The sequence below is a fragment of the Haemaphysalis longicornis genome, unplaced genomic scaffold (genome assembly GCF_048455015.1).
Source record: "Haemaphysalis longicornis isolate Haplotype H1 unplaced genomic scaffold, Haemaphysalis longicornis Haplotype H1 scaffold_7, whole genome shotgun sequence".
NCBI lineage: Eukaryota > Metazoa > Arthropoda > Arachnida > Ixodida > Ixodidae > Haemaphysalis > Haemaphysalis longicornis.
In genome coordinates, this window is record NW_027526422.1 from 75246155 (window position 1) to 75270121 (window position 23967).

At 48.3% G+C, this 23967-nt stretch overlaps 1 protein-coding gene across 1 annotated transcript in view; it reads left to right on the forward strand.

Annotated features, from left to right (window-relative positions):
* Positions 1-1222: 1222 nt before the first annotated feature.
* Positions 1223-23967, forward strand: part of Hk (potassium voltage-gated channel subfamily A regulatory beta subunit hyperkinetic) — a 71951-nt gene continuing 49206 nt past the window's right edge. Inside the window, exon 1 of the mRNA XM_077677875.1 lies at positions 1223-1637. The gene's annotated coding sequence lies outside the window, so the exon portion shown is untranslated. The remainder of the gene's footprint in view (positions 1638-23967) is intronic.

Here is a 23967-nt window from a genome sequence, read left to right on the forward strand (position 1 = left end):
GTGCAACGTCGTCCATACGTACGGCATATACGGGCATATGACGATTTCTAGAAGCCGTACATGCAGCCCATTCGCTCAAACCACTCGCAAGCCCAGTTGAGTAGAAGTAATCCGAAGTATGGGAACATTCTTCATTAGTCGTAGTAGCTGCATAATTACACAGGCGGAAGGCTTCTTTAAATTTCCAACCGAGCTTTCTTCGTAGGGTCGGCTTCTGTTATGGGCGATATGCTTTACTGTAAAGCTAGATTGCAAGGGGCATAGTAAGGGCTGTAAATGTGGGTAACTTGATTGTGGATGGGTGCACGGCGTCGTACGGAAAGGGTTTCTTCGATGAGCTTACCCCAAACATTTCAGCACTCTGATGAGGACATGATTGGGGGAAAGAAATATTTTTTTAAATGCGATAATGTTGCAGTTGGACGAGCGTAAACGCTTTTTCGTGGATATTTTGTACTACGCTTTTCTTTTCTTTTTTTGCTAGACGTAGTTAACCATTTTATTCATACCAGTACCACCAGTCATTTCTTCGCAGACAGAATAAAATTAAAATGGACGTATACTAGAGTGACAACGCAGGAGTAGTCCACAAATTTTACCGCGCTTTCAGGGCTTTACTTGGGTCATCTGCACTCGTTATAAATGATCATTCAGTAAGTAGGTAGCATTACTGCGGTCGGTGCTTCGGTGAAATTTCGAAACGCGTTCGCCGCCCAGCTCTGGACAGCGTATTGTAACTAAAACCGGCTCGCGCGCCGACGCACTCAAATCCCCTCGGGGCTCCTCATCGACCCAGGTTAACGATAGCAAAGTAAGAACGGCCCGACGAACTTCACGTGCCTTCACTGGGCGGGAACGAGGTCAGCGCGTGTGCTATCGGCATGCACGCCAACGGACAGACGCAGTTCCACACACACTCGTACCACTCCGTCCACTAACTACGATACAAAAATGGCGCCCGCTTGTGCCGGGCGCGTCGTATTCGCTAAATTTCGGTTTCTCGGCACAGTGAACCAACCGGAGCGAAGGCCACAAGCATCCCTCTCTCTCCTCTTTCTCTCTCGCTCTCGTATTTCGCCACGGGTCGCGAGACATCGCGAGATCGGTGCCGGTAGGGGCGGGAAGCGACGAAGCACGCAACGGCGACTCCAGCGCTACAGCGGTAAAAAGAAGAGGGGGAGGACAGAAGCAGAAGAAGAAAGAGGGAGACAGCAGACGTTCGGCAGCGGCGCGTCGTCTGCTACTGTCGTCTGCTTGCAAGCGTGGATAGCGCCAGTGTGGCGCGGCGCAGGGTTGCACTCGGTGGTGTTTGTGGCAGGAGGTTCGTTTGCTGTGGTGAAAGTTTATTACCCACTCAGTTACTGAAACAGGTGTCGGAAAAGTTTGACTGTTTCGAAGGCCGCACCCAGTGAGAAATCCTGTTGCCAAGCGCAGGTTCTCTCTCGTCGAGTTTGCTGTTGAAGTGGATCACGAGGATTTGTGAACTAGCGGCGCCGGCTTCAAAAGCAACGTTCCGCCACTTTCGAGGCCTTTTTTCGAGGAGATAATTGTACAGTGAAGTTCAGTGCCGCCGACAGCAACCCCCGCGAAAGTGTCCGGTTGAGGGAAACCCTGCCCGGGAAGACCTTTCAGCACATGTAAGTCGAGATAAAAGGATGCAGAATGCCACTATTTTGGCCTCTTAACTTTCGAACATTAATCGATTCTTAAATATTTTTAATGCAACAAGAGCGAGAAATAGTTCCGAACTTTTAAATGGCTGGCACTTCGAGAATTTTGTAAGTAAATCCTGAAATATTCATGAAACAATTTCGCAGAAAGTGTCAGTTCTTCGTAAAATAAAGGCCTTGTATTTCCTCGATCGAACTTGCGTCGTGAAAATGTATAGTCGTTTGACTTAGACGATAACGACATACACAGTTCTTCTGTTACTTAGAGATGGGCAATGAGCTCCTTTTAAATGACTCGTCTTGTGAAAGAACATTACATTCGAAAATATCTTAAAAGACTCTCATCCTTTTTGACAAGTGTCATCATAGTGAAAAAGTGCAAGGACAAAACAAATACTTTTGAACAATTAAAAAAAAAACAGGAGCACAGTGTCTCCCCTTCTTAAGCTTTTGTTTTATGCGCGCACTTTTTCTCAATGAAGCTATGCCGACCAGCTCAAGTTGATGTTCGAAGTCGGAGCATGGAGTGATTTTCTCTACGTGTGCTAACTAAATGATGTTATCTGACTTAACCTGGCATAACCTACCTAGTTGCTTACGACATATTTCGGCTCGTGAAGGCATAAAAAAACTACTACGCACTTTAAAGGAAATTACCCAGAACAAAGCAATGCAGAGCTGAATTATCATCAACAAGGTGACGACTCCCTTTTTCCGTTACGGGGTCATATGAGTCTCAAGTTATGTTAAAGGAATAATTACTGCCTGAAATATCCAGTTTAATAAGGAAGAGCATACAAAAACAAAAAAAACTACACATGTTTCTCCGACTGTTTTATCTACGTGCACGGTTGTTCATGAAGTAGTTCACGTAGACATTGTTACACTATGAAGCGTTTAATCTGCCGCAGTGAAGTCGACTGCATAAGCTGTACGAATAATGAACGGCCAATTTTATGATTGCTGAATAGCTTAAGCAGTCTTTTCTTGCACGCTTCGTTACTCAAATTGGTACAATGAGTTTTAATATTTTTATATATTTTGCCCCCAAAGTTCCATTCTTATCTCCAGACCGGCAACCGGAAGAATATAACGAGGCCACAGATTTAAACGCTAACCTTCGGCTACAGCGACGTTGCTTCAAACGTGGCTTCCTTATGGGCGGAAACAGAGAAAAGCCTCGTTAGCACGTGCTGTTAAACTGTAGCTTATCTTTGAAAAGTAGCTCAGTATGTCGAATCTTTTCGCCGGCGCCCTCAAGCTCCTTGTCCTTGGTGAAGCCAGGCTAACATTTTGCGCATTATAGGGTCTCTTTATCGCTTGTCCCGCTGTACTACGCTTCAACGCAGAATCTGCTGCTAGAGTTTTCTCGAGCACACCTGACTTTTCGTTACACCGAATCTTCTACACCGCATGACACTTAAAACTTTCGGGCGGCAGACAAATTCCGCGTCATGGCGTGAACAGGGCTAATTTGGTTTATTCGTCCTTGAAATGGCACGAATATTAATGCGCGTCCGCGCAAGTTCGTTTAAACATGAGATGCAAGTTTGCAAGAGAGGTTAATTTGAGTTTCAGCGGAAGACGAGACAGAAACACCACAACTCGGCGACGGAGGTTGGGCGGTGCGAAGTCGCATTTTTTTTTTTGCCAAATGCCAGTCATATAAACTGATTGTCCACCCGTTAGGCGATTCGTTATACGCGCACTGTGTAGGTGTCGGCACAGTTAATATTTGATTAATGCCTTTTGGACTTAAAAGTTCGCATCAGTCACTTCAGCGGAGAGGCCCTTATAAACACGTTAATGAACTAGCGGTACGATTATCTGGTCATATAGGGGTGATTGACGCATTGGAATTACTGCAGCGTTTCGCATTCACAACCGCTGTGAATGTGGAGGGGATGACTCTTTGTGCGGTAAATGTTAATACCCTAATACATAACGAAGTCTTTCCAAAGTGTTGGTTAACCATCCTTGTATAACCAATTCGCTCAACTAAGCGAACCAGTTCGGGCAAGTAATTGAATTGGGGCTGCATGCTTGAAACCTGCAGCGCGAAGAACGCAACACGACGTCAGAAATAACCGGGGCCTTGTCAGCTTTTCTGTGCGCTAGTTCCACATGTAGCTAGCGGGAGGACGGATCTGAACTGTTGGTAGCGTGATAGAGTTGGAAGAGAAACTTCAAAACTCGCGGTAATCGAAACTGCGGCGCGTCAGTACAATAATAAAGCCATGGTAAGGATACGGAAGTCAGAAATAGAGTCACAGATTGGACACAATAGCGCTATTGGCGACATGGTTCCAGCGAGCTTGTCCTCATCAAACCTCGCGTACACAATAGGGCATATTAAGGGATAGATTCGCAGTAAATTGGCCTTTTTTTTTTCATTCGAGAACTCCAGCAGTTTATTCACTGCGTAAGGGAGTTAGCCGTTTCTAGGCATATAAACAGCACTTCATGGCGCACTTCAATATCACGATACCAGTTGTGTGCCGCTCGTTGTTTCTCTCGTTAAGCTAGCAAACACCGAATTTAATACAAGGGTAATATAAATAAACGAAAGACGTGGATGGCAATCCAGCACTCCGTCTGCGAGATTCGTACTCCTCGTTAACCTTCGTTTTACAATTGTAAGCGGTGCATTGTGCGGCATCGAGGAACGTTCAACTTCCCGCAACGTCGTCACGCGGCCGGTTCATCTCTCTCTCGCGCGCCGCTTGTGTTGGCACGCGCTGCCGCCAAAGCTCCGCTCGCGTGCGGCTGTTTGCCAGGAGTAAACTCGCGGACGGGGCCTCCGACGAGGGTAGAGAGGACCGCGAAAACGATCTCGGCATCGACGTCGCCGGAGGATCGCCGCTGGAGCGGCAATTGATCGGCGTGAGCAGGTTTCCGTTACTCAAGACGGCGCGGTTCACTCGAAGAGGGGCGCATCGGGTTCCTTGTCTCCTACTGGGACGTCCGCCAGACGGAGGGCGCCCGAAGGGGCAACAGTGCGTAACTGCGTAGCAAAGCGGCAGACACATGTGACCACGGTTTCCTATGCGGCGCGGCAAAATGTGTGGCAGGTTTGACGGGCAAGCGAGGGGCCGATCCGAAGGTCTTCCGGCAGCCAAACCGGCTTTCGGAGAGGGAGATGCGACCGCAGACGCGTCGTCTTCAGCTCATATGTTTCGCCCTTGATGCGTGCACGTGGGTCGACAGGGTTTGCAAACATCTCGGTGGACTGGGGGGGTTAAGAAGGCTATAAAGACAAAATACCAGTTTGGATCGTTGAAATGACTGCCTTGCCCTGGAATCAATGGCACCAATTTTACCGCTATCTTCTAAATGATAATCTAGATATTAAAGGGACACTGCAACACTTTTTCAACTTTTTTTGAAATCTTAAATGCTTGCAGAACGTAGTCAGCCAACACACCCAGTACTTAGATTAGGGGGTCGCAAAGTAACTCAGCCAAAAATGACTGCTCTGTGCTCATCTGATAACTTATAAACTCGCCCAAACGATTTTTCTCTTTTTGTCGGTATTGACGTTGTTCGACGGCTCGAATTATGTCACTGAAGCCATGTAGCGGCTGTTGGCCGGTTTTCCTTCAGTTGCAGCAATGAACGCTTTTCGATAGCAACTTAAAAAAAAAAGCCACAAGAACAAAGCATAAATGGAAGGCGTATCGGGTGCGAACATCGAATAACGCAGTCCCGCTCCGTGCTGGCGTTAAGTATAGCTTTCGCAGTGGTTCCAGACGCGAAGGAAAGAGTGAAAGCGCTTATCGAAAGTGTTCCAGGGTCCCTTTAAGGGAAACAGATAAAGCGGTATCGACTTGCCAGCCACTTCCTGCGCTGTCCTAATGACGTCACGGGATTTCTTTTGTGTTATTGACGGGTACCGGCCAAATTCATTACCAAAGGGCATGATAGGGCTATGGTCCCATTTGATCCAATCGCCTGAACGCTAACATGCAGTTTGTGCATTGATAACTGCGTTCTCAGCGTTTCCTTTATTGCGTCGCTGCTGGTCCTGCAGCGAGATATTTCAAATGTTTTCCTTTTGTCTTATCTTTTGGCGGTTAAAATATTTCTTCCGGGTCTTGGATGAAGTCGACTGAGTCGCCATATACTTGTTCTTTCAAGCTGGACAAAGTTGTATTTTCTGCTCATGTCTTCAGGAGCAAAGGACGTCCGGCCGGAAATTATTGCCTTCTATCGCGTTCGTAAGGTTTCCTCGAAAGCGCACTCTGCTGTGTAATACTTGTCTCTTTAAACGTACCAACCGTCTCTTGTTTGTCGGATAAAGATTTGTTCAATCAATCAACCAATTTTAAACGGCACCGTTCGATGTGCGTAATCGAGATAGGCGCCTCATCTAATAAAAAAAATAGCGTCGGTTCTTGGCACCGAATCAAGGTTTAGGCAATTGATCTCCCACGGCGCACTTTCTAAGCTTTCTTCCAAGCGCTCTAAAGCAGAGACCAGTAGAAGCCACGCCCTTTTGCGCGTAGGACAGCCAAATACGACGAAGCAGAAAAACAGCCGTCAAGCGTGTACGGCGTGGGGCTGACTTACATCATGTCGCGGCGGGGTTCTCGAAAGCTGGAGAAAACGCAACAACTGCACTGTTTTCAGGGTCGGGAGGTTTCAGCTTTCGTCAGTGCCGCACGTGCACACGCAGACTCTTCGACAATTGCGTGGTGGCAAAAGTGGCGAAAAACTAGTCTTAACCATATTACACAACTACTGCGCGCCACTGATCAGTCATGTGTAAGTTGTCCACCCCCTCCCTTTCAAGCACACGCACACACCCAGAAGATTCAGCCTTTGCACCACCAATGAATGGCTCTTTTCTGCACTACCAATTGGCTGTTTTCTCTTTATCTTTTGTAGTCAAAAAAAAAAGCGAATAGATATAAGAAGGAGAAGAACCACTAGAGAAGTTGGCGTCGTTCCCCACAAATCTGCGCCCTACGTGACGCACGGCAGTGCTTGCTCTTTGTTGCGCCACAGTCGGTCCCGCTGATAAACTAAACATGCAAAACTAAGTCCCTGAAATGATCGCCGGCTTTTCGCGCTCGTTGTGCGAAGACGTCGACGGCAGGCGCACAACGTGAGCGAAGCGTTCGGGATGTCGCCGTAGCCGGGACCGAACAGGGTGGGAGATAGTGACATACGACGATTGTTTTTAAAATTGCGATTGACAGAAGCCGAAATTGACGACACAGTGGCGGTGTCATCGTGGAGATATCTCGCGAGTTGCACGTTTCTCTATGAAGTTGTTTTCAACCGGAATGCCCTACCCATGCACTGAAGCTTCTCACCTTGGCCGAGTTCAAGGTTCAAATCAAGTCAAATCAAACTTTATTAGTTTCACGATAGGTTGCGGGGCTGTTATGCAGCCAAGGCGCGCGATGTTTGCTGTGTTATACTTGAAGGAACGCGGAACACCATGCGTGAACTGAGAGCCGCCCAAACGCCGCTGGACCCGTGTACCATTCTCGAGCAGGCTTTATAGGGGTCAGCGAGAAGCTGGGGGCAGTTCTGGCCACCTACCCTTACGCAGCCGCCTTCCCCTACGCTGCCCCGTACCCCTACGGGGTAGCGGACGGCCACTTCGAAAAGCACCTCACTTACGACCCATTCGGGAGCTCGTGGGGTGTCCGCAAGAGGCTGTGGTTTTCCTAGGACCTCCGCCTGTTCCGTGATTCATAGTGCCATTCCAGTATCAAGTAAAGAATCCACCACATTACATAGTAAAGAATTCACCGCATTACATTGCGCCCAACGGGAGTTGTGGCTGCCTTAATTGTTTCTTCTCGCTTTCGAGCGATGGCTTCAGTGTGGCATATGAAATGCAATTTTTGGATGACCATCGCACTCTTATAACACTACGTCGGCAGCTGTCGCGTCACCATCTGCAAATTTTCGCCGTTGGCCTCTTTCGTGGTAAACAATAGATTTTTTGTTTGAACACGTAAATGGTCATGCAGGTTAGGCATGCTGACAACTCGTTAAATATCCACGTGCGGACTTGATAGTGTGCGATCAAATTAGGCCGTCGTCACCTAACCTGTAAGGAATATGTTGCGAAGGAAACAGATTTTTAAAACCCACTTTTATTGTTTAAAATCAGTGCCGTAAGAACTCAAAATATGCCCGTGCATAATGGACATTAACAGGGTAAGGCACTTTCTTCCTTTTTTTTCATTTTTATTACCCCTAAAGGCCCTTACGGGCCTTACACAGGAGGGGGGGGGATAACAAAATCACACGGATACACTCAAGCGTCAGGAGAGAATACAGGTTCTTAATTTCTGCTTAGATTCGATTTAAACAAACAGGTACAATAGAACAGGAAACTCCGCGTACAAAATACAGTGCAGATACAAAATGACAGAACACAATATTCATAAGCAAACAACACAAAATTACCCACAAAAATAAGAGGACTAAGGTTCTACCGCCATACCTCAAGCACATACTATTACATGTTTTTGTTACACTTCCAGAAACAGTTTTGCAAGTTTTCCGGCAAATTCTTCGGAGTTTGTGATGACAGCAATGTCTTTTGGGAGAGCGTTCCAGTCACTAATTATTTAATGGAGAAAGGAAAGGCGGAGTAGGTCAGTACGGGAAAATTACGGCTGCCCTTCATTTGGGTGGTCGATACGCGGAGATATGTGTTGCGCGGGTTTGATTCTTGAGAATGTGAAATAATTACGGTTGTGGTACAATTTATGAAAAAATATAAGCCGGGAAACTTTGCGCCTTGTTTCAAGAAGTTCTAGACCACGGTTACTTTTTTTCAATGTAATGCTTGAATGCCGTGCGTATTGACCTAGCTGATTTGAAGCGAGCGCTTCTTTTGCAATGATTCAAGTTTTTTGGTCAAGTATGATTGATAAGGCTCTCATATTGTTGCGGAATATTCGACTTTTTACCTTAGAATGGGCGTGTGTGCGATCAGTTTGGTGTCCTTATTGGCGTGGCGTAAAGAACGACGGATAAAACCAAGCGCCCTGTAGGTATCAGCTAAAATAAAGTCTGTGTGCGTTTTCCAGCAAAGGTTGTTAGTAAGGGGACTCCTAGGTATTTAAATGAATTAACAGGCTTAATTCTTATGTAATTAAGGATATAGTTCAACAATATTACTTCATTCCATGTGGTAAAGCGCGTAACTTTAGTTCTTTTCTAGTAATGATAGACATTAGCCAGTCAGCACTCCGCTTTTCCAATTTACATAGGTCATCTTAAAGTTCAATGCAACTAGACTGGTTAGTTACACGCCGCCGAGGTACGCAGTCGTCTGCGAATGACCTAACAGACGAAATAATATGAACAGTTATGTCATTTATGTAAATTAAAAAGAGAGGGGGGCCAAGCACCAACCCTTGAGGAACACCAGATTTTACTACTTGGAATGAGGACTCAAGCGCTGCTGCTCTGTAGCGCGAGGAAACTTGCGAGAAGTGGGAGGGGGACCTGCTCTGCAGGAGCTCCAGCGGCGGACGAGTACACCATAGAGTACAACAGGGCACCACTATCCTTATTGAGGATCAGTATCATAATGCCTGTCCTTAATACGAACAGAGGAGTAGGGAGCGGATTGGATGTGGATGCGGATTGCATTGGATTGGGGTTGAGAACGTGTTTGCGCAAAACTGGTTCTCGTTTATTCCGCTGATTCATTTGTTTACTTTGGATGTTTCAAGGCAGCAGACCCGTGATTCTTTGATCCTGGGTTACAGCAATGTCTGGTAAACTGCTTGAGAGTTGTGAACTGCTACCTCTTGAAACATTCCGGCTAGCTCAACCCTTCTATGAAATACGAGTTCAGTTGCAAAAAAAAAAAAAAAACAGCAGAGCTGGGGGTCGACCTAGCATCTTCCGGTGTTGCTAAGGTTTGCTAGGTTTTGCTAGGCTTTGCTAAGTTTTCTTCGGTTCTGCGATGTTCTTGCTATAGGCTAGGCTAAGGGGTGAGGGGTGAAGCCAAGTTTAGCCGGATTTTACAAGGCTGATCCAGTGTGTCCCCCCACCACTGACAGCGGATTCAAGGGGTAAACCAGCTAGGTCGACCCACCGCCCTGCTGTTTATCCAGCCTTGCACCGCTTATGCAATCTGCGCAATTTTGTTGCGCTTTAGTAGACCAGAAAGACTATCACCTTTAAAATGGTATAGTAAGAGAAGCGCATATGCACTCACCCCTTGTGCTCCCACCCGAGCATGCGCGAAAGGCGGCTTCACTGTTATAATACCCTATCTGCGGTGATGCACCCTTTACAAGCGGCGAAGTTTTTTTTTTCTTGGCATTTTTTCGCTAACGCCACCGAATCACGCTCAAGCTTAAACAGCTCCGCAGGTTATAAATTATGACAATTTATATCGTTTTAAACACCGTAAGGTACCAAACAATCCCCCACTTGCAGAAAATGTTCAAGTCCACTCCTGTGAACGGATAGAAAATACCTGCAGAGTTGGAGGTCTTTCACACCATTTTTCTTAGTTTTAGGGCTTTCAGACCGTTTTTCTCAGTTTCTCAGCAAATTTGTAGCTTTACACCATTCTAGGAAATATGGTGCTGAAATATTGAACACCCTTCTCGGTGGGTGTTGAAAAAATGTGGAATAGGTGTTTGGTATTTAATAAGATTTGATGACCTATTGAACATAATATCCACCTCACGATTAAAAAGTTGTTGCAGATCCGCACGCTCAGCTGTAATGCTCACATAAATATGCAAAATTCAAAAATTAGAACTAAAATATAAGATTTTTGCGACAAGCCCAGCGACTCTATCAGAACACTTTCCTCTCCTGACTGCAAAAGCAGGAAAAGCAGATGTACTTCGCGGATAAGTAAGTATGTATACTCGCTCTCCCCATGCATCCCGTTGGTGTTCTTGCTCAGTTCGTTTGTGGTCCAAGTGTGATTTTTGCCTGTTCAATGTGTCTATATTTCAAGCTGCGCGCTCAGCCCATCGATCGCATTATCACGCCTAGCCTCGGTGCCCACACACTTATTTCAGGGTGTTCAGAAGCACACCCTATTTTTTACCCTTACACCCTTTTTTAGCTGAGACACCTTTTAAAGGTATATTCCATGGGACAAGATTTTTACACCCTATTCGTCAAAGAAGGTGTAAAAAAGTTTAGTGTCCATTTGTAGGGGTTTACAGCCGCTTCTCTGTACATCCACTTTCGCAGTGCGGGATGGCGACCTCTTTTTAATCTCCATCTCATCGTATTACCGTATTCTCGCGCGTATAACCCGCCCCTGCATATAATCCGCACCCTCCTTTCAGCGCACCGGGAAAGAAAAAAAATCATCGCGAATTTCCCGCACATTTGATATAGGAAAGGCTGCACCGATTGATTTTATTGATTGATTGTAGGGTTTAACACGCCGATGCAATGCAGGCGATGAGGCGCGCCGTAGTGGAGAGCTCCGGATTAATTTTGACCACCCGGGGATCTTTACGTGCGCCTAAATCTCGTACACACGGGCGTTTTTGCTTTCCGCCTCCATCAAAAAAGTGGCCGCCGCGGCCGGGAGTCGAACCGGCGACCTCGTGCTCAGCAGCGCAACGCCTTAGAGGAAAGACTGAACCAAGGCTACTGCTCAAGCATCACATCACATACTCTCTAGACAGACAAGGCGTATATTTACCAAGTAGAATACACTGACCGCAAGGCGAAAGTCACAGTTCACTAATAAAATTCAGTTCTTACAGTGCACTTGCCCTTGTTTTTTATTCTTGTCCTTGTATGTCTTGCGCAATCGCTGCCAGGAAAGGCTTAGTCAGCGTTACTGCGTGGGAGCTTCACGGCACAGCGCGCATTGCCGTGAAGCTGCACTACAGAAAAAAAAACCGGGTATCATCCGGACCCGTACTTTGCCATTGAAGTTTTCGCATTTCTGCTGCGGTTTATACGCGCCAAAATGCAGTATCTTCCTTTATCAATTCCCACTGGGAGGTTTCCTTAAGGTCACCGCCGGAGACTGTATAATAAAAGCGGCGCTATGTCTCCGTGCTGGTAGCCACTAGCAGGCCGCGTGGGGGGCGGCCGTATACGAGAGCGCTTGCCATAAATTATGGGGGATCCGACCTTGCTGCCTCAACGTGTTCAGTGCCGCACGTATGCAGCAGAGTGTTTTGTATGTACACCGTGGCAGCGCAGGCAGCGTGAAGGCCAAAGGTGGTAGTTGTAATTTTCTTCCCTGTATAGCCAACTGTCAGAGTCCAAGGACGCGTACTCTCACGGCCCACAACGGGAGTACATACAGTTTATATATACGAGGCCCGTGAAGGGGGACGAAATATGCTCCACCCTGGACAGAAAAGAATGGCACGCGTGGTATAAAAGAAACAGCGTAGGGCTTGCAGAGTACTCCGAGTCGCGAATAAAGGTCGCCGTGGGAGGTGAACTTCTTTTTTTCCCCCTTCTATCCCGCGGTCTTTTGTGGCAATGAATAAACACGGCGTCTCCTGACCGGCTATTAAGGAAGTCCTGCGAGCTTTTATGAATAGCTCTAATGCTCGTTCTGGCTGTTATTAGGATCGATATTGACAAGGTCGGTATATAGTGCCCAGCAAAAGGACCGGGGGCTATACAACCAGGCACGCCCAGGTTTGCCTTTCTTTTGAAACTACCTGCGTCTGTGGAGATATTGACATTTACGCCTTGCTTTAACAGTTTTGTGTGTTCGCTGTGGAACCTCAGAATAAAGTGCGTAGTATAAATGTGAACACAAAGGCAGAAGTAAAACCGCCGGAAGCGGTGTGTCCGGAGAACAAAGGAACCAGAAAGTGGCTCGGATAGGAGACCGTCCCCAGTGTTGAACTGAAAGAGTAATACCGAAACATGTGCATGGCGGATGCACGGGCAGCGGGCGATGTAGCGTGAACGGCGAGTCGCAACAAACTCGTAAAACGCACGGCGCACAAACCGACAACAGACAAAGAACAGACAGCGCTTGTGTGTGTCTCTTTTCTTTGTTTTGTTTGTCTTTTAAGCTCGCAAAAATCGCGTCTGTAGGATTCACCACACGATAGTTCAACGCGTGGGATCATAGCCTAGCCCCTTCACTTGAAAATGTGGCTCATTTTAGTGGAAGGAAGCTAAAGGGGATTCTTTTTTTCTTCTGCGACGCTCGTTGGAAATATTTTAGCCACGATGGGAATTATTCTCGCATGTTAAACCTTACTTGACAACTGCACGTCTCGTCGCCTTCTTGGGGTTAGTTGTTTCACATCTCTTGTCGACCCCTGTGGTTCGCGGAATAGTCGACGGGGGCATTGGGTCCCTGTCTCCCGGGGAAAGCGATGTCCACTACTGTAAGGTCTATTAGGGGCGAAGCCCCTTAATGGCTGGGGCTTTTCGCGTCTCCTGTCGTCGTCGTCATCGTAATATTCGTCTCATGTAGTCACGGTACTAAAACACCGGGACACTCGTTTACGCCTCGCGCTATAGCGCTTCGTAACGCGTACTAAAAAAACGCCGGGACACTCGGTTACACCCCCCGCTAGAGAGCTTATGCTTCTAAGTCACGAGACTACTTTTTCAACAAAGCTGTATACCTCTACTCCCCAACGGTTTTCCTTCCGTTGGAAAAAAATACCACGGCGCCAAGAATACACTTATACACTGCCTGCCTCGCACCTTCTCTTGTTTCATGGTCTGGGATTTTTTGTGGGAACGCTGGCTGCTCCGCTCTGCCGCGTTCCTCCCGACACGTTCATAACATGCGGGAGGTTTGGGGCTTCGTCGATTACCGGCAGGGGGAGCAGGTACTTGTCGAGGATATAATCAGGGCTTATTCAACGAACAAAAAAAAAGGAGACCTGTTGGCAAACGCGCAGAGGAGATAGTTTTTAATGCGTAGCCATCCTCGGTGGCACCCTCCTGATATCTGTCCGTAACGCAGGACACTATGCCCAGTGTAGGTACGCACGACCAATATAGGGTATTTAAGAAATGGTCCTTTATATAATTATAAGCACCTCAACTAGAAGTTCGCGAGGCCTTAAGCCTTGAAGGCAAACACGCGTAGAGTAATGTGTGCATGCAGGTGAGCCACACAAAAAACGCTTACCCACAATTACCCCTTACAAGTACCCATCCACCGGTTTCACAATTTTTCCTCTCAGAAATAGGTTTCAGAAATCTTGGAATAGAAAGAAAAATACTATGAACACGGTGCTAGCTTCGGGTGGGATGCGAACCCATGACGACGGAAGTCACGTCTGATTATTGAAGAAGCCGCAGTGCTCCGCGGTGTGTAGATTAATCCGAATGTCTTTTCTGTCTTCTATGTCACTCTTTTACTCTTATTAACAGCCTAATAACAGTGGTATACTTTGAGTACGCTTCGTTCTTTTATTCGGATAGGTTTTATTCCGCTGCCGCAGATGTCAAAACAAAAGCATTAAAGGGGTTCTGATAGGCGTTTTGGGCACACTAAATGAACAAGTGCAATCGTTAGTCTGTGTAGTCAACGTCATCTGTGCGAAGTATGACATTTTTACGTGCAGCGGAAAGCTCACACTTTCGTAGCAAAGTTTGTTGCCGCCTACCCACCCTTTCCAACGTATTTCTGGGCTCCCCCATTCCGACGCATATACGTCATCAATTCTCCCATGTGCGTCACGAAGCAGAAATCATGCTATTGGACTGCTTTTCCTCGCACTTCCGGGGAGGAGTGGCATCGTCTGCTTAGCGTCGACGGGTCGCGGTGGCGCCTTTTGTTAATTAGCGAGTTCTGAAGAACGCTGAGCAATATCGTGTTCGTCTATAATGATCTTTCTGCAATCTATTACCACGCTGCTCATTAAGGCGCGTAGGCTAGGCCGACACAACGACGACACGACGGCGACAACGACTTCCGAGTTGGCAGACCGCCTTGTCACACGACGCCGATTACGACACGAACACGTCGGCCGATCGAATTAGTCCGCGTGGTGTCGCCGGGAATCGTTTGCGGAGAATCGTTCGAGAAGCGAAAACTGCGCCCGGACAACATTCGTGCTGTAATGAATGCGGCTCTGTTCTTTTAGTTCCTAGATGGTAATAAACATAGTAAGGTCTACAAAGCCCATACAACTCAACACTAGCGCTAATGCGATCCGTATTTCTTCTTACGACGCTTCCGGGCCATTCTCGGCCCTATATTTTGGGGAATATAGGGCCGCGGCCGGCAATCAATCCCTCCACATATCGCACTTGGCAGCCCCGAGTGCGTCAAAAAATGAACGAACTGCCTTTACAAAGAGAAAAGGGCTTTCAGACCATCAGGGAAAAAAGTGAGGACGGAATAATTGTTTTTTGCAATCATGCACATTCCATCAAAGAGGCAGGCGCGCACGGCCCCAAAACAGACACTACTCTTCCGAGACCGCTCGGTTACGGTGTGCTTGTCTAGCAGTTGATAAACGCAGGGTCGCGTGGAAGTTTCCCGGAAAGTAAGGGGTAGGGGGAAACGGACTGCACGAATCACTCTAAAAAAAAAAAGTCCCTGCGCCGTGCCGTGTCGGCTGCTTTTTTGTTACGGTTATAAAAGTTTAGAACCGATTGGAACAACGGAATGGAATATTTCTACTGCCTGTGTACGCGCGTCCATGGCGTCACCCCAACACGACCAAGCTCGACACTAGCGCGAACGAACGGCCAATTAAGCAATATTTAAATCGACGTCGATTCGGAACGCATGTACAGTCATGAACAAATAAAACGCGAACATGAAGATATGAACCAGAACAAACAAAAAACAAAGTTGGGCAATGCTGCTTTCCAGACATATCAATACCACACCATTATTGAACCTGAACGAGCGGCATTTTTCAATTCCGGGTGTTCTGGTTTATATTTTCGTGTTCGCACTTATTTTTCTTGAGCGTTATTTTGCCACAGGGCACAGATAAGGGGTACGAGTTGATGATGAGGAAAGTTTGTTAGATGAACATGAGAATGTTCGCTTCGCGTATAAAGTCTAGAAGGGAACGATGATGGGGCCCATATATCCATGTGTTGTATGCGGATGCGTCATCTACGCCGAGGCCCGTTTCCGCAAGATGTCGCAGTCTCGTAGGATGCAAAGCGAGGCAAGACCACAGCAAGTGGTGTATGTCAGCTATTTCATCGCTGCAGTGGCAAACTGGGCAACCGGGTCTGGAAAACAATCTTTGAAGTGAGGCCATTGGCGGGCCACGGCGGGAGTTAAGGCCACCCCCACCCGGATCCTCCTAAGCGCAACCTCCTCGGCACGGGTAAGACCCAGGGGAGGGTGGCAGCACACGGTGGAATTAGAGCACGTGTGCGGCGCCGGAGGAGTTCCTTTCTAGTCAGCAGGAAAGTCGCATCATCCAGCTCTAACGGGAAAGTCGGAGATGGAAGGGAGACTGCTAGCCGGGCTGCTACGTCTGCCTTGCAGTGGGCCGTCAGTAGGTCCCGCGGAACCCATTCAATCAGTATCTTGTGAGCAATTTGTGCCGCAAGGTGGTGAATACTCTGGGCCAGCATAGGGCTACGGCTCACTAACCGTAGTAAGCGGACTGCTTGACGGGCATCGGTGCGAATTACGATGCACGCCCGGGCCGCAAAGTGAGTCCGGTTACAGCCAGGAGAGCCTCTCGAATGGCTACAAGTTCCGCACGGAACGATGCTGGAGGTTCGGGACCTTAAATCTGGATGTCTTACTGAGAGCTGGGTGGCTAGTGCAATGAATTGCAGTGGTGGTGCGTTGTTGAACGGCAGTCGCCGAATTGTTCGACTGTGTGCGACGAAGGTCAGTTGGCTTGTTGCCGAACTGCCACGGGGGAAGCACTCGCTGTGGTAGGGCTGGCAGCGTATGCGAGACTGCGGAAGCTAATAATGCTCGCGCCGAATCACACAATGAAGCATTCAGTTCTCGAGCTTTGCGACATTGATGAACAAGTTCATCGAACGTGTTCTATTGGGCATGTTCCTGGAGAGCAACTATAGGGGTGATGCGTGGGAGCGCAGTAATTGCTCTCATAGCCTCTCTGTTAATTGCTTCCAGTCGATCCCACTGCGCTGCCGTCAAATGCTGGAACTGAGCAGAGCAGACCAAGCGCGGTTGTAATACTGCTCTCACTATTTGTCGCTCCCCGTGTGAGTTGGCTCCACCAGCTTTGGGAGCGATACGGCGTATTAGTGCTAGCGTTTGAGCAGCTTAGTGTTTAGTCTGAGCTAGCCAAGCTGTCGCCGTTCCTTACTGGTGTATCATCAACCCCAGGACTTTGACTGTTGGGCTCTCTTGCAGTGGTTGCCCAGCCAGTTGAAGGCGGATGGGACAAGCAGCCAGCCTTCGGCGGCCCCAGCGGTTTGCAACAGATGTGTATGTTGTCTTACTTGGTGAAATGTGAAGGCCCAGCGAAGAGGCAAAGGCTGCGGTCACATCTAAGGCTGATTGCAGGCAACTCGCTTGAGTTTCAGGTCATGGCGAGTGCTCCACACAGTGATGTCATCGGCTTAAATGAGAAATTTAACATCCGGTACATCGTGAAGGCACCATGCCAGTGGAATCAACGCCATATTAAACAAGGTCGGAGCCGATACCGATCCTTGCGGCACACCACGTACAAGAACAAAGGACCCAACAGCTTCTCCGTGAAGGCGTATGGCAAATGTCCTGTCTTGAAGAAATGAGTGGACGAACTGCCGCACCCGCATGGGGAGGTGGAGCACATCAATTGAGTCCGGGATAGCAGCATGATTGATGTTGTCATAGGCTTTTTGGATGTCCGTTGCCAGGATGGTTCGTACACCCCGACTGCGGGTTGACGCCAATGTTGACGCTGCTAAAACACTAAGCCCGTCCTCCGTGCCAAGTGATGGGCGAAAGCCGATTTGTGCGGGATGGTAATAGCCATGCTGTTCAAGCCACCACGACAAGCGAGTGGCTACAATTTTCTCTACGACCTTGCAAATCGTCGCCGTAAGTGATATTGGCCGAAGGTTTTCTAGTACTATCGCTGGCTTGCCAGGTTTTGGTACAGGAACGACATGCGCTGCTTTCTAGCTGCCAGGGACGGCGCCCCTAAGCCATACCTCGTTGATTGAATCGAGTAGCTGAGCGAGCACATCATTGTTCAAATTCTTGAAGGCTTCGTAGGGTACAGCGTCTGGACCAGGCGCAGTTTTCCGCTTAGCACAGTCTATTGCCGCAAGCAATTCTGCCATCGTAAAAACCGTGCCAATACCCTCGACGTCAGAAGGCAATGGAGGTTTGTCCACATGTGCAGGGAGGAATCTTGGGCAAGGCGGAAGATTTCGGACAGGCGGCACATCATAGAACGGAAAAAACGCTCTGGCCGCTTCATTTGTTTGACTGTACGTGCTCACTCTCACAAATTTTGAGGCGATTCTTTTGTTAATCGCTCAGGTATTTTAGACCAAGACATGTCGTCCAATATGTACCAAGACGTGTCGTCACCGCGAGAGCGCGGTGACGGTGTCATTCTCTTTTTGCCTGATCTTTGGGCGTGGTGTGAAAGCGTGAAATTCCCACCCCATTCCTTTCGTCAGTTTTTCCAGCAGTCAGCGGAGTGCAGGATTCGTAAGCAGATTGAGAAAAAAAGCGACCAAACCAAAACAGAATGCAGAAAGTCAGAAGGTCCCGTCCCAAAGCGATGGTGGGGCGCAGAATATCGCAGTAGCAGACGCGCACAACCGGATGTTCTCGTAGACATCACCGAGAAGCGAGGCATCATGGGCAGTCACACTCGCGCGGAGTAAGGAGGTGAATGAAAGGAGGGAGAATCGCGGTGCGGGCGAAAATGCCGTGTTAAGATTTCCAATAACTCCACTAATACTGATCGCTTTAACAAAATTCTTGAAGGAAATGATTACTAGAACATTGATTACCTGAAAATGTGAGAATTCATGCATCGCCAAAACCTCTTTCAAGACCACTTTAAAAGAAAACCAGGGTCGATTTCTTCTTCGGAAGGATCGGTAGAACATGGGCATACTAATGGGTGTAATCATGACCCACGCAAAACTGTTCATGACAGAAGTGAGGAACAAAGCTTTGCATGATGAAGTGAGGAGGTGGCCCCGTAAGTGATTAACAGCCAGTCTGATGATGCCGATTGTGATTAAGTATTTTGTGACGGACGAACGTACGCACGTGCGCACCAGTCGACGCTGCATGCAGGCTCTCAAGGCTTTCACGGGAAGCTCCTGAGTGGGATGTGGGAAGGGGGCTTGGTCTCAGCCGCCTACCACGTGATAGGGTGTCCCGGAGACCCCGCAGAATCGGCACTGCGTTGGAAAGAGGGAAAGAGCCAAAATATGAGCTCTTCTGAAGTGGGGGCAAGTGTTTGTCTGGAATACGCAGGAGAGTCGCTCCTGTTCTCTCGGGAGTTTTGGGGTACAGGGGTGTAATGTCTTTCTAGTCGACAGTGTTGTGCGATTTCTTGGTACGCGATCATCGGGTTCATGCGCTCGGTCTCACTTGCGGCAGTAGCACGGAGTGCAAGTAATTAGATTACACGCGTGCAGCAAGACTTGAAGCGTTCAGGCTGACGCCTCTACTGCCGAGCCTTCTATTTTTTCGCTACTGACGACACTCATACTGATGGTTTAAGTAGCTTATCTTGGTCTGCTATCCGGTAAAAAAAATCCCGGGCCATCTCCACTAACGTGAAACCTGCTTAGGGGCGACGCATGCAGTGTAAAAGTGTATTGTTGGCGTTTTGGCGTTTTTGCCAATGGATATAAAACTGTTGGGGGGTACAGGTATACGGCTTTGCTGTAAAGGTCTCTTGTCTTCGAAGCACGAAGCGCTCCAGCGCGAGGCGTGAACGAGTGTCTCGGTGTTTTTTATTACATTCTACCCGGAGGCGTAAACAATTTTCCCGGAGGTTTAGCACGGTGACTACATGAGACGACGATTACGATGACGACGACAGAAGACGCCAACACAGCCCCAGCCCCTAAGGGTCTTCGCCCCTAAAAGAAGGAACGTCGATACAGGGCTCGGCCGTGTCTCAACAGCAGCTCGACGCGACCCAAAATGTGACACTAGCTCCGATCTACGTGCACATGTCCTCGGTGCGTGAGTCACCCTGCCGGTTCCGCGGGGTTTTCCCCCCGCCTCCCGCCGGTTTACAGAGGGCCAACTTGTCCTCGCCGTAACCGCTCGGTTGCGCGTGAGCCCAGGCGTCGCCCTGAACCCTCTTCTGCTCGCAGCCTTCCCCGTGCTGGCTTGGCGGCGGTGTCTCGTGCTCCGTTTATTTTGGTGCCAAGGTGGCCGGCGGCCGCTGTGTCTAATGCGACGCGGCCTTTCCCGCCTCCCCCTATTTTTTGCCCGCCGCTCTTCCCTGCGGCGCCGAATCCGCGCGGAAGGTGTTTTGCTCCGCTAATCGTGACGCAAGCGGCGCGCGACAAAAGGAGCCACAGTCGGTGTGTATATACGGGGCTGCAGGGCGCGATGGCTTGCCAGCCGCCGCCAACTTCGTGTTTTGTTTTTGTTCTCTGGGTGTTGTTGTTGTTAGACTCCCATTGTCGTCTCCCAGCCGCGTAGAACAAAGAAGCCGAAGTGGAGGGAGCGAGAAGGTGACCGCGCCGTGTTTCTTTGTCCGGGCCCGGAGGTGTCACGACCCCCTGTCTGGGAGCCGCGTTGAGATTCTATTTCACTCCCGGTATATTTGCCTTGTCCTGCTAAGAATGCGTGAAGTGAAACGGGGGCACTACTTCTAATATTAGGCACGGCACAGCGAAAACGAGTTGGTGTAGTAGCCCCGCAGGGATCACTGCCTACTTTTGTTAATCGCCGGTCGTCTGTATTCTTAGGTGACCGCGATGATATGCGTAAGACCGACGGAGGGTCGGCAGCAGCTGTTGTAGATATAATAGTGAACGCCTCGACCAGGGATACGGTTCATGGTGTAACGAGGCTCCGTATTATTAGGTCCTTCTGATGATGTCCTGAAACCTTGCCACTTTTGAGGTGACGGAAGAAGGGAAACTAGCGGATGGTGTTGAAGAAACGTGATCGCATCAAAAATATTGCCGAGCTAGCTTGTGCGCAAAGGATGACTGCTGAGTACGTAAAATAAGTTTCCAAATTGATATGCTAACGATGATCGTAGCATGGGAACTGGGAGAAACCGGAAACGAGATGGGAAGTGAGACTGAGCTTGGAAAAGGCGATTGCTGTTCTCCTGCAGGCTTCTTCGGAATTTTACGCACAACTCGACTTTTTCGCGGAAATGTGCCGAATTACGTGGCGGCATTGTACTTTGTGGAAGATTTTAGAGGTCTTTGTTAAATCGACCATGGGGACAAAAATACAACTTTGTTATATTTATGGCCTTTGGTAACCGGATCTTGCCCCATCTTGCAACTATTCTTGCCCCAAAAAAGCAGTGTTTTCACCGAAAAAGCTAAAAACGCATCAACCAACTTTTAAATTTCGTGCCACATAACTTCAGCATTGACGCCACAGGGAGACAAAGTTTAAAGACAAAGTTTTCAGGGCACTTTAGACTCAAGCGGTGCTATCAGACAGAACTGGAGGCATCAGTACAACAATCACACTACGATATTTCTTGGTGGTGGGTCCTTGTCCGCAGCCGCCTAACCGGCGAACGAGTCCCTGTGATGTCACAGGTCGTGAAAGGGGCTGGCGATTTGCCACTGCTCCATATACCTCCCTTATTATGTAGGTTATTGCTCGAAGTTTGCGGTAATGTTGGCGTTATTGTTATTGGGACATCGCGATCTTTTCAATGAACCGAACGTTTATAGTGTCTTTGTGGTTCCTTTAACGCTTTCTTTTCTTTAAGCTGTGGTGCTTGTCAAAATTTGCCAAAAGTGGATAGGCCGCAAAAAAATCAAAGTAGAAGCTTACCTCTCGAGCAAGGCTGAAACGTTTTATGCCAGATAGCCGGAGAAAAAAAAAGCTGCTTTATTACTGCTGTCAAATGCTTTGGTCGCAGATAAACGCTGAGCTTTTGTTTTGAATCCTTTAAGGTCCAGAAACCTTCGGAGTGACCTAGAAATTTTTTTCAAGGACTGTACATACTCTGCCAGTTCGGAAGTCCAACTCCCTTCTCCAACTAAGCGTAATTCGTAGCCAAAAGCGCCCTTCTGTTTTGAGGTTTTCTTCAAACAACCCACTCCCGTCTGCCTAGGGGACTGTCGAAACTCAGAGCCCGAAAGTGAGAACGCTAGCTTTAAAGTAGGAAAATACAACAACAACAAAAAAAAGAGTTGGGACGTATCCTTTCGGTCTTATTTTTGACGACGCTACCAGGAACACCGCCGGAGCTAAACAGAAGCTGCTGTCTTGCTCGCTGCACTCATTCATTTTTCCCTCTCGTGGACTGCGCGGCCTCAAGAGACTCCTGTGTATCTTGGACCCCGTTCCTGACCTTTATTTTTGGGTGAAGCTGTGTCGGCGGTTGTTTTCCTCACGCAGGCCAAGTCGTGGAAAAGCAACAAAACATATCCATATTTTCGCAAGAGCCCGTTGAGACACAAACGCTGTTATTTTTATCGTTCACTTTTTTTTACGTCAGTTAAAGCCATATGATCACATGTTGCGAAGGAAAGTTTGACATCCCCCTGAAGGCAGCCAAGCGGCTACGAAGGAAAGCTATACAGCCTTCTCAGGAACTTCGCTGTTGAAGAAAAATTCGACTTGATCCACGATTCGAACTCGGGAGCACCGCTTAGCCGGAGCAGTCACTCTACCAATCGAACTAACCACGAGGCTACTCGTTTGAAGTGCGAGAACGAATTGATCAACAACTCGAAGTAATGGACAGGTGTTAATCGACCAGATTTAAAGGAGTTCTTCAAGGTGGAGTAAGTTTCTGCAAAGGAAAGTTATACTACCACCTGAATGCAGCCAAACGGCTACAAAGAAAAGCTATACAGCTGCCTTAGCAACTTCGCAGTTGTAGAAAAATTCGTCCTTGTCCAGGATTTGAACCCGAGACCACCACTGCAAAGTTTCTGAGTGCGAAGTTTCTGACGAAGCTGTACAGCTTTCCTTTGTAGCCGTTTGGCTACATTCAGTTGGATGTCCAACTTTCCTTCGCAGAAACTTACTCCACCTTGGAGAACTCCTTTAAATCTGGTCGATGATCACATGTTCCTACCGGCATCGTTGGCTTAGTACTAAGCGCAGCCTACACTCTCCTGAGCGCGGACTCTGAAGTTCTATTGCAAAAATAGGTCAAATGGGTTTTCGTAAGTTGAAATAACAAATCTTCCGTGTGAGCCAAAGTCGCGCACACACAATAACAAACCTTACGTGGTGTACTGATTTAATAATTACGACACGACACGGCCTAGTAGCTTTGGCGCGTAAACCCCAATTCGAATTTGTAGATGATTTTGCATTAACCTCCCGCCGAGGGCGTCCACGACGTATTCGCGCGTAAGTGGCCCGGTGTGCATAGTGGGGCAAAGCGACCCCGCAGGCCGGTTAAAAGCCACTTTGGCCGTCGAATCCACCTGACGAAATCGCGGGCGCCTATGCGCTTTCGAGCGCCCGGAAGTCACCTTCGGGACTCGACGTGGTGAGCGCGTGGAGCACCGTAAAAATTCCCGGGTAACCAAATCCGCCAACATAAGGTACCTTTCCTGTAATCATTGAAACTTTTACGTGACTTAATTCGTTCCTTGCTCTATGCGCGTGTGTTATTTGGTAGTTAAACACGCGTTTTGCATGGACTGTGGTCCTTCGTGAAGGAGGATGATCTCGTAAATACGACATGAGCTTTATCGACGCCTAACCCGTAGCTCTGTGTCCTATCTCCACAGCAGGCCTGCGTGGCACAGTTGCATAATAAATTTATTCATTCATGCATATTCCTCTCCCCAAAAATGGGGGAGGGGTTGCATTAATTAGGTGAAGGATGAACGTCCGACCCCTATTCTCCATTTTATTAGAGTTCCATGTTCCCCACTTGTTTTACGAGAAGTACGGTTTTTTTTTTAATATTAGAGAGTTTTAGCAGTCCGTCTGTTCCGTTGTTTGCGTAGTTACAGTGTTTACCGGGACCCGACTGCGCCTGCGCGCGCGGAAGGGCGAGGAGGAAGGGCGAGGAAGCGCACTCCACCGTGACGAATGCATGGGCATGGCGAGGGCCGGCCCGCGGAACTAATTTAATCCCCCCTACCGCGACTCTCTCTATTAACAGCGGAGCTGTTGTCTCTGGCCCCTCGCGGGGACCTCCGAACGTCCCCCTGGCACAAGCAGTGGCTTTAGCAAAAAAGAAGAAAAGAGACCTCCAGCGCTGCAGCCTAGTCCTACCGCGCATGT